This window comes from Cupressus sempervirens, chromosome 10 (assembly GCF_028749045.1).
Source record: "Cupressus sempervirens isolate cs-2001-9-10 chromosome 10, ASM2874904v1, whole genome shotgun sequence".
NCBI classification, from domain to species: Eukaryota; Viridiplantae; Streptophyta; class Pinopsida; order Cupressales; family Cupressaceae; genus Cupressus; species Cupressus sempervirens.
In genome coordinates, this window is record NC_143127.1 from 979,872,353 (window position 1) to 979,887,260 (window position 14,908).

General features: G+C 34.0%; 1 pseudogene; it reads left to right on the forward strand.

Moving 5' to 3' along the window:
• Positions 1-588: 588 nt before the first annotated feature.
• LOC149537251 (adenylate kinase 1, chloroplastic-like) lies at positions 589-14,411 on the forward strand (annotated as a pseudogene).
• The last annotated feature ends 497 nt before the right edge of the window (positions 14,412-14,908 follow it).

The window sequence follows — 14,908 nt, forward strand, 5'->3', positions numbered from 1 at the left end:
TACATTGTTGGAATTCATTGCATGACCCAAATAATGAATCTAGCTTTTGGAATTGTCAGCAACTCTTCAAAAACATACAAAGTTGAAGTTATATATATATATATATGTATATGTATATGTATATGTACACACACACACACACACACACACACACATGTGCACATTTATCAAAGTCCTAAATGATTCATGAAATTTCATCAGTTTGTTGAGAGACTAACTAATGGGAGAAAGCTTATATGTATATGTACACACACACACACACACACACACACACACACACACACACACACACACACACACACACACACGTGCACATTTATCAAAGTCCTAAATGATTCATGAAATTTCATCAGTTTGTTGAGAGACTAACTAATGGGAGAAAGCTTATATGTATATGTACACACACACACACACACACACACACATGTGCACATTTATCAAATTCCTAAATGATTCATGAAATTTCATCAGTTTGTTGAGAGACTAACTAATGGGAGAAAGCTTCTTAAGGATAATGATACTAGGTGGATCTCTTTGGATGGACCAACTCATCAAATTTTTTTTGAATATCCATCATTGCTTGGTACAATGGAGTCAACTCACGATGATCAAGGTGGTCAATGGAAATATGGTGAGCTACTTTAAAGGTTAAGTAATGTAGAGACTTAACATTAACAACCATTCTCCCCATGCTAGAGGAAATGAGAAATATAATGAATAAGATCCAACAAAGATTTCTTTATATTGCAAAATATAATATGTTGCATAAAATGACATGCACGACCCTTGATAATCTCTATAGAAACCTAGATTCATTTTCTATGGATGAAAAACTTTAAGGGTGGATAAGAATCACAGATTTGGATAATCCTAATAACTTTGTAAAGATTGAGCAAAGGGGGACTTATGTGCTAATATATGGGGTGTTGAGATACCAATGCACTGTTAGAGTAATAAGATATTGCCTTATTAATTAAATCATTTTAATTTAATTATTAAGTCACTTATTATCTTTAGTTTACTTAAGCTAAACTTTGGGCATATAATAAGTAATTATTTTATTAATTATTATCATGCAACTTAGGTTTTACCTATTAGGGTTTTGATATCCTTTTATAAGGATTGATCTCTTTGTAATTAATTCAACTCACTTTTGATAAGAGAAATCTCTCTTTTTTCTCATCAAGAATATCTCATCTATGGATCTGGGAATTCCACTCTCCATAGATTTTCCTTCTCTCTTTTTGTGACAGATGTTTGCATGCAGGTGATTTGCAAGAGTTGTTGAAGTTGATTTTTCATCAACTTCAACATAGTATCAGAGCTCCAGATTTTCATAACCCTATTCTATTTATGAGAGGTTTGGCTTGGCTTTTAGATCTATGCATTCTCTTATAGATGGTTTCATTTTTAAGAGTTATTTTGTATTGGATCTAGGGGGTTCACTTTTCTTAGTGCACTTTGAGCCCAAACGGACCTCGTTGTTGAGCTTAGAGCACCCCAAAATTCCTATTTTCATATAGAATTTGTCCAATTTGGACATAGTTGGAATTTGAGGCAAAAAAAATATTGCTCCCAAATTGGGCATGTTTTCAAAGGCAACAATTTTGCGATTTTCGACACAAAAATTGAGTTTTTTTTCAAAAGTCAAATTTTTGGTACAGAACTTGTACACTTCCCAAGATAGTTTCTTGTAAGGCCTTACATGCTTCTCAAGATAATTTAACTAGTGGGCATGTTTCTTGAGGCAGTGATTTTTTTATTTTTCCATTATAGGTCTTTTTTCACGTGCCTATCATTTTTTGGCTACAATTTTCTCATCTGGACTCTACTTTTCGCAAATTTGATATCGTTGGAAAGCTGATTTTGAGCTCATTGTGACGCTGCAGTTTATTTGAAATTTTGATTATGCATAGTTTCTATTTTATGTAGTTAAAGTCATAGGTTCTATTTTGCACTCTTGGAGACATTGAAAATATCTATTTTCTAGATTTAGCTTCAAGCACATCTCATTTAGTTTTTTACTTTTTTACATTCTAGTGGATATCTTGGGTGTTTCAAGTCAGGAGATTTATTTTTTTTTTCAAATGATTTTGCATGCATTGTACTATCTCTTGTATCAAGCTTATGTCTCTTTTGATCTTTGTTAACATCCGTTTATAGTATTTTTGCAAACACATTGAGATAAATTGCCACTTTATTGCATTTTGGGATCTTGCAATCTTTGTGTCTTATTATACTCAATCACACTATATTATAAAGTACCTTGGGGGGTTTCATGTTGGCCATGTTTACCATCTTCCTTTGTCAAGTGAGTGTTCATTCCATGACATTAGCCTCATGATGTGTCAATGACACGTGACATTGTAAGTGTTTGTACTTCTTTTCCACTCTCAATGTTCCTGGTTTTTTTTTTAATAGGAATTATTGTATTCAGTTTCAGTGTTTATGTCTTACCTCTCAACATTATAGGGGGGTTATGTTAGTTCTATTGGTTTCTTGGTTTGACAAAGTGAGCTATGTATTCAATATTTGATGCTATGTACTAGGCAATTGTAGTGGCTAGATACTTATGTATTTCAGTGAGATGGATCATTTACCATATACATATTCTTTCATTCCTTATTTTGGAGACCATGAAGATACTTTCCATCTTTGATTGATCATCTCTTCAAACTTATCCTCTCTACCTAGTCATGTTCTATACTACAGAGGTTCTTCATATCATCAATTTGGCAATGTTTGTAGCTTCATGTTTTAGTGGTGTTCTTCATGATCATCTTTTGTTCCTATCTTCTGGGACATTCCCTATTTTGAAGGCTTCTTTAGTCCTTCACTAGTTCTTTTAGCATTCTTTCCATCTCTTTTTGGAGTAGGGTTTTTCCCATGTGGTTTTCTCTATTTCTCCTCTTTTCAGAGATTTGGTTGTGCTTGGGTATCTCATCAGGCTTTGGTTGTTGGGACCCAGATTTACTTTCAGCAGTAGTTTCTAGGTCTTTAGCTACTCTTAAGTTTACCTTAAAGGTCAGGGGGTGGAGGCATGCTAGAGTAATATGATATTGTCTTATCAATTAAATCATTTTGATTTAATTATTAAGTTGATTATTGTCTCTAGTTTACTTAAGCTAAAATTTGGGCATATAATAATTTATTCTTTTATTAATTGTTATCATGCATCCTAGATTTTACCTTTAGGATTTTGATCTCCTTTTATAAGGATTGATCTTTTTGTAATTAATTCAATTCACTTTTAATAATAGAAATCTCTCTTTTTGTGTTCAAGAATGCCTCATCTATGGATCTAGGAGTTCCAAACTCTGTAGCTTTTCCTTCTCTCTTTTTGTGATAGGTGTTTGTATGCAGGTGATTCTTGGGAGTTGTGGGGTTGATCTTTCATTAACTTTAACATGCACTACTATGGAAGGCCCATGTTCATAAGAAAAGGGAAGGAACCCACATATCCAAAATTAACAATTACAAAGGAAGTGTTTGAACAAATTATTGTGCTTGTAATAGTTTTTGTGAATGAAATTTCTTATAATCTTTCCTCGCAAATTGGAGTTTACAAAATCCTAAAGATTTTAGAGATAAGTTATTGATTTTGATAGATCAATTTTGTAAAACCAAAGAAATCAATGGGGTAATTGTAAATGGAGTTTTAGATGAATCTCGTTTCAAAAAGAAGTCACATTGTTTTGCTATTACAATGAAGGAACAATATGATCTTATGTGGAACCCTAGAGAAGAAGGATCAATAACCAAAGTTTAGATAAATCTAGTACAGAGCGAAGTGTTGTGGGATTCAAAAATAGAAATTTTCAAGCTTACTGAGTTATGTTTGACCATGATATTGGGGTCTATGGAGGATGAAAGAGTTTTTAGTGCTTTGGGGTTCCTAAATTCAAAGGTAAGAACTAAACTAGACAAGAATTGAAAAATTGTCTGAGGTTGTATACATCCAGATATGAAGTCAATAATTTCATTACAAAAGGGCATTAGAACTATTGAGGAAAAAATGTCAAATAAGAGGTTTGAGAAACATTTCAAACAATGAGATCACTAACTCAAGTAGTGGGAGTGGTATTGGTAGCATTGATGTTGAAGCTAAGGATCAGACAAGTGAAGGTATGCAGACTAGAGATAACATGGAGCATAATGAAGGATTGTTTGAACTTGAGGGTGAGGAATATGAAGATTTGTATGATGAGATGTTGTGGCAAGTCTAACAATTATGGTATGATGTGTCTTTAAACACCCTAAAATTGGAAAAGACCTAAAACAACATAAATTTCAATCAAAAAACAAAAATTAAAGACAAAATTAGATAAATGAGGAAAATAATAGACTTTTAAATCAATTGCAACATCAAATCATTTGAGTTGTTAATTAATTAATCACCTATCAAATTCAAAAAGGAAAAAAGTCACTTTTAAAGAGGAAAGTCAATTCATAAAATCAAATAAAATGAAATAAAAAAGGAAAAAGGTAAAGACAAAAGTTGAAAATAAATGCAACATTTAATAAATCAACAAAAAGACATTTATCCTCTCAAAAGAAAAATTCACCTTTTTGGACTAAAGAATTGAAAATCCCTATTTATCCTCACATTCCAAGTCTATTGGACTGTTCTTTTTGGGGTCTTATGAGATATTTTTATTTTCACCATTACCCCTAGTAAAAGGTAAAATCTAGATCCTTACCCTAACCCCCTTCTAAAATCCTATAGATAGAAGGGAAAATCAAGAGGGAAAGGACCCAAGTTTTATGCATCCATACTATAGGCATATTAGAGCTATCATTTTGATCATCCATTTAGCATCATTGTTGTAGAGATTTAATGTCATTTTGGTGTCATTCTAGCATCATTCTATACTGATTAGCATTACTTAACATTGTTTAGTCTCATGCATGCACTTATTTTATCATTTTACATTCTTATCTTAGTATTTTCATACAGATCTCATATAGACATTCATAGATTTGCATCAATAACATACTCCCATTCTAGAATCATCATTAAAATGCTGGTCTGAGAGAAATTTTAGCAGTTGTAGTTAGGGAAACATGAGATGTTTTTAGAGTAATTATTCGACAATTTTTTCTTAGGTATAGATTAGTTCATTGTTAGTTTGATTGCGCTCTTCACCAAGGTCTCATGAATACATGATTCCACTGTGTACAAATTGGCACCCTCCATGGGGTTGAGTTCTAAAGCCTCGTTGATCTTTAATCTTTCATTCTAATCTTTGAATTTCATTGTAGATCTATGTGTTGCTCTTACTTCTTGTGCAAATCTAATTGATTGCGGGATTAACAATGTTTGGGAAGAATCACAACTAGAGCAGAAACCTTTCAAAGACAATTTTGAACACACAAATATCAGGTCTGAGATTTATCTAACATCATAGCACTTCCAGATACTGTTTTAATGCTTTTACATTGTCTTATTACACATTTGAAGTGTTTTGTAATGCATTTGAAGTATTTTTTAACATATTTGAAAGATTAAATAATGCATATATAATATTTTCTAGTGCATTTAGAAGTTTTCCAATGCATACACATCATCCTCTAGCATATTTATAAGATTATATAATGCATTTGAGTAATTTTACAGTGCATATGTTCATTTCTTTAGTGCATTTGATCAGACTCAAAATTTATCATATCTAACTTGCAGATCTTTGTAGGCCTCTTTCGAATTGGACAGGAGCTCCCAGGTCACTGAACTTGCAAGAAAGGAATGAAAACAATAAAAAATGTGCCTAGCCTTTATTAGCATTGAATCAAGTAGGCTTGAAACTCTTGTCAATTAGATTGTGACATTTCAAAGTTCACAACCTAGCATAAGTAAGAAGTTTGATTTCCTTGATCTACTTGGGAATATGCCTATTCTCTTAACTCTCTGAGTTGATTAGAATGCCAAACCTTTCAAGAGTGTCAAAAAGAATCAATTTGGGAATGAACAAACACATAGACTAAATAAGAGCCTCTTTTTTTCCTAATTAAAGTCTCATAACTAAACATCCTACTTGTTGTGTTTGAGAAGTTGGAGTAGTAGGGATATGCTCTCACCCTTTTAGGGTGATCAAACTCCCAAATCTTCTTTCAATTTTTATTTTTCATGCTCTTCCACAGCTAGTTTTACTTAGCCATAGATAGGGATAACTCCTAAGATTTTCCTTAGCAGGGTTAGTGAGAGAGAAAGCCTTCCATCTTTTATTCCTAATCGAATGCAAGCCATTTGTGTTCAGAACATAGCCTTCCTCTAGTAGTCTTGAAAGATATTGTGCCAAACCTCCCTTGTGTTGGTGAGAAGCTCTCTTTCACAAATAGGTAAATTCGAACATAATCAAATATGTTAAAGTAAATAATTAATTTATTAATTATTTATTCCATTTACTTAAGCTTACTTAGGTAAATGCATTTATTAATTTATTGTAGTCTAAGAGTTTGTTCTCTCATAAGTCATACTTATCCTCTCACATTGTTCGAGAACTTTCCACCTAACGTGGATGTATGCTTAGTTGTCACACTTATCTCCTAGCATCTTCTAGCTTGTTCTGGAAGATTCCTTGAAGCCTTTATAAGTGGTCTCTCCCTCTTTGTATTTTCATCATCAAGGCATATTGTAAATACATATTTTCTTGTGTTTTATCTAGTTGTCTCCCATGTCTGTTTAGATTTTTTTTCCTTGCTCCATGCTCTTCCTCTCCTTGGCTTCTCTTTGATAGGTTTTCACATATAGGTGATCTTGGGCATCTTCGGAGTTGGACTTCATCAACTCCAACATGGTATCAGAGCCTCCATGCTGCTACTTCGTTGAAGGATTTTTGAAGCCATGATTTGAAGTCACAAATCATAGCTGATTTTTAGGCCAATCACCATGTGACACGTGGCAGGGTTGCCAGTGCCACGTGGCATCCACATGGCTTCTTTTTTGCATCGACAGCTGGCAGGCCATTAATTTTAAGATACCAAAATGTTGACATCAGCATTGCATCATCAAACCTTCTTGCACTCTCCTAGGTCCTTTTGACCTACTCAATTTTTTGGCCATAACTTGAGCATACAGAGATATTTTTTCAATCTAAAAGAAGTGCTAGAAAGTTTGTTCCAAGACAGAGACATTGGTGCAAGTATTTTTAGGTTTTGATGCATTTTTGTTACCCATTTTTTTAGTTGAAGTCCGAAGTTGTGTGTTTGACTCCAGCAAGCATATCTTTTATGTCCCGTGTCAATTTTTTGAAAACTTTGTATTTTTTGAAAGCTGGTTTTGTCACCTTTTTAGAAATATGGTCATTTTTTTGAGTTTTTGGCCCATGCTCTTTCTATCATATTTTTAGCATTTTTTCTATATGGTGGATATCTTGAGTGTTTTAGGCTCGAGGATCATTTTCCTGGCATGGTTTCTTTTGTCTTGGGTTGTATTTTATTTTGTATCAGCTTGTTTTTAATTTTGATCATTGTAGCTATCATTTTGAAGCACTTTTATGTATCGCACTGAGATAAAGTGCCACTTTTGCATTCCGAGGATCATGAACATTGTTTTTGAGTCAATTGTACATGCACTATTTTCATAAAGCATCATGGGGGGGTAGTTGTTTGTTGTTTTAGGCATTCTCCCTTTGTCAAGTGAGTGTCCCTTCCATGACATTAGCCCCATGTAGCATCACTGTGACCGTGTCTTTATGAGTATTTGTACCTCTTTCCCTCTCTCATCATTCTTGGTTCATCTACAGGAGACTTTGGCCCACCTTTTTAGTTGCCTATTGTCTCACCCCATCTGCATTAAGGGGAAGTTATTTTGTTGTTCTAATGCATCTGTGGTTTGATGGTTCGATAGTGTGAGCTATGTATTCAGTGGTTGATCCTATATACAAGGCAATTTCAGTGGTTGGCTAACTATGCATTTCGGTGAGATGGATCATCTACCATATAGACATGCTCAGTTCGTGCCTTCTTCTTCCATGGAGGTTCTTCAGATCAGTAGTTCTCTTTCAAATGGAAAATTTTGTGACTTCTTCAAGCTTTAGTGATTCTCTTCATGATCACTCCTTGTTCCTATTTTTAGGGGACATTCCCTAGTTGGAGGCTTCTTCAGTTTTTCACTAGGTTCTTACCTCTTCTTGGGGGAGGGTTTTTCCCACGTAGTTTTCTCTCTTTCCCCATTTTTAGAGGTTGCATTTTTCTTTGCATTGTACATGGGTACCTAACATGGCCTTGTTGCTGGGACCCATTCTGCATTTCTTAGTTTTGTGAGCTTAAGGCATTTCCCTAAGTTGCACTTAAGGGGGGGTGTTAGAGTAAATAATTAATTTATTAATTATTTATTCTATTTACTTAAGCTTACTTAGGTAAATGCATTTATTAATTTATTGTAGTCTAAGAGTTTGTTCTCTCCTAAGTCATACTTATCCTCTCACATTGTTCGAGGACTTTCCACCTAATGTGGATGTATGCTTAGTTGTCGCACTTATCTCCTAGCATCTTCTAGCTTGTTCTGAAAGATTCCTCAAGGCATTTATAAGCGGTCTCTCCCTCTTTTTATTTTCATCTTCAAGGCATATTGTAAATACATAATTTATTGTGTTTGCATATCTGGTTGTCTCTCATGTTTGTTTAGGATTTTTTTCCTTGCTCCATGCTCTTCCTCTCCTTGGCTTCTCTTTGATAGGTTTCCACATGCAGGTGATCTTGTGCATCTTTTGTACTCTCTCCAAGACTTCTAATAACATCTTCTCCAAAGACTTAACTAATTTATTCTTTTGGAGCAATTTTCTTAAAGAACTCATCAATCCTTTTTGGTCATCATCATCATCAAATAATATTGCTACTATTGTTGCTACTGGAGTTGTTGTGGGAATGAGTGTAACTACTTTTAGTTCTGTACTCTTCTTCTCTTCCTCAACCTTCTTCCTCTCTTCTTCTAGTCTTTCTTTCTCAACTTTTTTTGTTTCTCCTCTTCTTCTTTCTTTGATTCTTGTTCTTCTTCTTTCTTTTTCTTTTCTTCTTCTTTCTTCTCTTCTTCTTCTTCTTCTTCTTCTTATTTCTTCTTTTCCTCTTCTTTTCTCTTCTCTTCTCCTCTTCTTTCCTCTTCTCTTCTTCAACTTTTTTCTTCCTTTCTTCTTCTTCCAATCTTTTCTTCTTTGCAATTTTCTTTCTTTCTTGTTCTTCTAGTTTATTTCTCTTTGTATTCCTCTTCCATTATTCTTCTTTGTCTTCTTTACTAGAGCTAGTATTTGCCAACAATTGATGTTCCATAACCTACAAAGGGATTTTCTTTTGCATCAATTGTTATGTGTGTACTATCCACTTGCATGGATTGAATACTCATAACTATGTGAGGATGTTGCTTTTTGTGTCTCTTCAGCTTCTTCTCCATAAGTGGGAGTGTTGGATTCCAAATAGACTGGACTATTTGGTTGTGGCTACACACTCTCCTTCATGATTGGAGGTACTGAAGTCATGTGTTTCACAATTTCTTCCTCCATTTCTTTCCTTACTTCCTCATAGTTTCTTCCTAGAAGAAGAATATCTCTTCTTTTTATTCCTTAGTAGAGGTTCAATGCCTTTCAAACTTGTAATGAAAATAACTCTGAACATCTTCTATATGAAGCACTTTCAACGAGATTTGTGAAAATGCTCCTAATAGATCATCTACTAAAGAAATGAATGGGTGTTTCTTCAACTTATACCTCAACCTATCACTTACATCATATATTGTCGGACTTGCCATATTCTTAATTGTATATATTAGAATTTTAATCCAAGCTTCATAAAATACCTTGAAATATTATGTTTAGAGCTTCTGCAACTTTGCACTTCAAACACTTTTATTCACAATTAAAATCATTTTCAAATCACTCTTAAATCACTTTAAACTCTTTGCATGACCAAATGGTACTCACAATCTTGTCACAATCTTTAAATCACTTCAAATTGGACTCTGCATTAAATGTGCATCTACCACAAATTCAAAAACTATCACTGATCACTAGTAAGCTTATTTTCTATCTTACATCTTCCTATGATCATATTTAAGCTTGCACACTCGACCATAGCTTCCTCTCTATGTCTTCTACCTTTTATTAACTGTACAACTTCTAACTCACTCTTTAACATTAGTTCTGATTAACTGATGCTCTACCTTTACTACAAATGCTTAATTCAAATAGGATGAGTCATAAAAAATTTATAACTTCAATCTCTCATCAGGTACATCAAAATATTTTTCCTCCAAAACTATATAAGAACTTTTTGGATCCTTAGCTTTCACAAATGCTTCATTGAATTCATCAACATGTTCCTTGATTTATTCCTTCTGATTGTTATCGTTCCTTCTGTCATTCCTATTATGTTTCCTTCTATAATTGCAATTCACGTTAAAGTTCCTTTTGTCAATTCTACATAATCTTGTTTTGTATCCAAATTTATTACATAACTCACATATAGGTACATTCCTCCTTTGATTGGTTCCTGTTAGAAATGGAAACAGAAATCTGTAAATAAGCAATACCAGGAAAGAATCTAAGTAAATACATGAAAATATATTACCATAAAATAGGAGAGAGAAAGCTTCAAGCTCCAACACCATGAGACAAGATATTTGGAAAGGGGAAAGCAAAGAAAACCCCTTGTGACATTATGAATGAGGCATGAAAAGCCTAAGAAGAAAGAGAGAGAGAGCAAGAGAGCAATGCTCATACAATATTTGATAAGAGGAAGAAACCTCATTGTTGAATGAGATAGGAGGGTCATCTCTTAAATAGAGATGAGAGAGAGGAGTTAGAATGTAACTCCCATGTCTATGAATGCCACCATTCATATGTGTGTGAAGCCAAGTGTGAGATTCCTCTTAAGGAGGAATAATCTAAAATTAGAAATCACAATACATATTTATCCTCACATATTCCACTAGATGACAAAATAAGATGTAGTGGAAAAAGGACAAAAAAATATATATTAGGATACCTTGGCTTATATCCTAATATATTATAATAATAAATAAAGGAGGTCTAACCTTGGTTTATAAATACACCAAGGAAAGATTACAACTTCTAACACCCCCCTTTAATCTTTACTTGGGGTAATTACATCAAAGGGTATTAAACCCATAATTTACAAAAATCTGCAACTTAATCTTCAAGATGAAGTAATTTGATTGTCTTCAAGCCATATGGAACATTTGTAGATCCAAGAGAAGTACATGAGTCCTTTCAATGTGATCAAGTGGAAGCATAGACACATCTTCATATGTGAAAAATTCTGAAGGTTCCTTGATGGATCACCTGAAAAAAAGAACAACAAGAGAAATATCCACAAGTAGAATGCCATCATATATGCAAATTCGAAATCCTTTTGAATAAGGATAATAAAAATCTCATAGAGAAACAATGAGTAAAACATGTTACCACAAAATAATGGAGATAACCTGATATCAAGATAAAGTATATGCTCAAAAAAATTGTCAACAAGGACAAATTGAGTAAAAAGCTTGATCAATGCTCTCATGAAAAGTATATTATACTAATGCACAAATGACCACAAACAAGGCCAACTAATGATATGTGCATCAACATTGCATCAATCATGTGGATATAGACAGTCCACTAATGAATCATCCCACTGTAAGCTAATGGGGGCGTCCCTCCATAACATGCATGACTCACGATCTAAGCAATAATGTATGCAGATCATTATCACATTAATAACATAAAGGAGAGATATGCTGATCAAAGTAGAATTATCATGATTTTTTAAGATAATCAAAAGAATGGATTATGAGGATATAACAACATATTGCCTTCAAATTGGATCAAATCATCTGAATTTGGAGGGGAAAACTCCAATAATAACATCCTCTTCATTTAGGAACAAACATGGAACAATATGGAGGGAAACTCCATAAAAATATTATCCTATCAAAATGGAACAAATAGGATCAAATGGAGGGAAACTCCATATAAAATGAGTGCACACCAATATAGGATGGAGGGATACTCCATGGGCCAGATAAGGAAACTATGTATCAGTTATACTGAGGGCACCTACATAGTTAACCTTGAAAAAATATTAAGCTCCCTATGCAACTCAAAACAAATATCATATAAATCATGTATATCAATGGTATAAAACCATAAAGTGCCAACATGGGCATAGAACGATGCTATAAAAGCATAAAAGTGCAACTATGGGCACACCAAAATATCAAAATGAAGGCAAATGTATAAGATTACTCATAATCCAATTAAGTAAAATGATTTAAGGAAGATCAACTAAATATAGATATTAGGTATAAAACTCCATTAAGGGTAAACATGGGTATGAAAATTATTTTCTGAAAGAATATACCAATTTTTGAATCATCATAATCATAAGAATTTATATATTTATCTGGGCATATATGTGGGCCCGCATATATACTCAAATAAATATACGAAAATAGATTGGTTAAAGAAAATAATCACCTTTCCATACTTAATATTTTGGAAAGTCACAATTTATAAAAAGTCACAATATTTACCTTGGTTCAAAAATATAACCTCAAAGTAATAAGAACATAAAGTCATGGGGCAAGAAAAGATCTCCCCATTTTTCTCATACTATGCCTTCACGATGGAAAGTGATTCAAAAAGAATTTTTTTTGAAATAAAACATTAAGAAAGATATAACTAAAAAAAAACTTAGTAATTAATGATAGAGGTCAGATTTGGCAGATAAGAATATACTAAAAAGAGTTTAAAAACTTTTCTAAAAAAAAGTTTGAATAAAGCTTGTAATGAGTAAAAGAGATTTAAAAACAATGAATAATTACATGCCAAAAATAGGTTGACAAGAGGCAATAATAAAAGCAAAAGATGCCTCTGTCAAGAACTAAAAAAAGAAGAAAGAATCTTGCATGAAAAGACAAGAAAAAGTTACAACAGACACTGCAACATCTAAATAAAGGAAAAAGAAAACTGATACCAATTAAAACTGTTTTCACAATTTTCTCCTCTCATTTTGCTTCTTCAAATTTGCATCTCGTCTGCAAATCCTCGAGTAAAGTCTGAGTTGATTCTGGCAATTTTGCTTCATAAAATTTGCCTCTTGACTGCATTTCTTAGAGGAAAGTTTCTGTTGATTGAACTCTCGGCACTCCAGTGTTGAAAATAGAAAGAACTTTGACAACAACGCCTGGAGGTAAAAAGGAAGAGGCTATAGTAACAGTCACTGAAACGATTGAAGTACCGATTGAGGGCGATGTGCCAAAGCATGAAGAAACAGTAGTTGTTTCTGAAAATGTAGCTGATTTAGTTGTTGTTGTTTCTGCTCCATTGGCGAAAACATCTGCTGAGACTTTGGGGGGTGCCCCTTCTCCATACACATGGTGAAGAAAGAACTAATGTGATCCTTCTGAAGTTTCTCCAAGCCAGAGATTTCATGCTCAAGAACACAATTCTCTGGAGGAAACGATTCGGTGCTGATAGTATTTTGGAAGAGGATTTTGGTACTGAATACGATGGTGTGGCTTACATGCATGGGTATGATAAGGAAGGGCATCCAGTGTGCTATAATGTTTATGGGGATTTCCAGGACAAGGAGACTTACCAGAAGACAATCGGTTCTTTTCGCAAAATTACACATCATCTGTTGCTTATGATTATGATTGGTGGGAATTAACATATCCTTTGGTGGCTCTGAAAGCAAGCGTTGTTAAAATGAGCGCAATGTTGTTTTTCATGATCTGGCGGCACAAGCGGATGGTCATTTTGTCGGCAGGGGAGTGCAGTGGGTTTTCATTGGCAGCCCTGGCATGGATAAGAGCGCTTACGCTAGTAAACTTGTTGAATTGCTGAATGTACCACACATTTCCATGGTGAATTTGGTCAGGGAAGAACTTAGAGTGCAATCATCGCTGTCAAAGCAGCTTTCAGCTGCTGTAAGCCAAGGGAAACTTCTTCCAGACAACATTATCTTTAAATTGCTATCAAAACGATGGGAACTTGGAGATAAGCTTGGAGAAACAGGATTTATTTTAGATGGATTTCCACGAACAAGGGTTCAAGCTTAGATCTTGGATCGCGTGGCAGACATTGACATGGCTATCAGCTTCAAATGAAAAGAGGAGGTCAACCTAATCAGGAGGTGTTTAGGAAGGAGAACATGTTCACATTGCGGGAGGACTTTCAATGTGGCAAATACCGATTCCAAGGTTTCAAATGTAGGGTTGAACATTCCCATGTCACCTGCATAGACACTCTATACTTGTTTAGGAAAGTTTGTCACTGGTGCAAGTGATGCTGAAGAAATTCTCAAGGAAAAACTCTGTATCTACTCAGAGCAGAGCAAAGCTCTTGAAGCTCATTACTGCAATCAAAAGAAGCTTCTAAATTTTGAGGTTCTCGGAGACAAGCAGGAAACATGAACAGGACCCAATTTCATTATATGGGTCAAACACAGAAAAAAAACTAGCTGAACTGGTCAATTGACCCGCGTAAAAAAATAGAAGAACAATAGTTCTACAGCTTGCGAGCTTTGCAAGCACAGCCAACATTTTAGGCATAGGAAAAAATTGAAAAAAAAATTCTTTATCAACAATATATCATGTCAAGAGTTAAAAAAATGATATCTAGATAGGAAAACCTTTTGGCGGCAAGCCTGCCAAAGGGGGTTAGATGATAAACTAATATAAAATAAGAAGTAAACTGCACAAATTAGAGCACACAAAAGTTAATCAGGTTCAGCGGTAAACCAGCCAAATCCAAAAAAAATTCAATTTCTTCCATCTTAAGAAGATTAAAGAAGAAATTAGTGAAATCTCTCTCAAGAGTCTCCTTCGAATCGTACCATCATGCAAACACTCAAAACAAAGATTAAACTACTCTGATACCATGTTAGAAATGGAAAAAGAAATCTGTAAATA